Genomic DNA, 249 nt, shown 5'->3' on the forward strand with positions numbered 1-249 from the left:
CTCTTCAAATAAACTGTCTGTATGAACAAGTGTAATATCACCTTCAAATAAACTGTCTGTATGTAACATCAACTTCAAATAAACTGTCTGTATATAACAAGTGTTATATCACCTTCAAATAAACTGTCTGTATTTAGCAAGTGTTATATCACCTTCAGATAAACTTTCTGTATGTAACAAGTGGAATATCACCATCATAAAAATTGTCTTTATGTAACAAGTGTAATATCACCATCACATAAACCTTCT

Source organism: Mizuhopecten yessoensis, unplaced genomic scaffold, assembly GCF_002113885.1.
Source record: "Mizuhopecten yessoensis strain PY_sf001 unplaced genomic scaffold, ASM211388v2 scaffold8739, whole genome shotgun sequence".
NCBI lineage: Eukaryota > Metazoa > Mollusca > Bivalvia > Pectinida > Pectinidae > Mizuhopecten > Mizuhopecten yessoensis.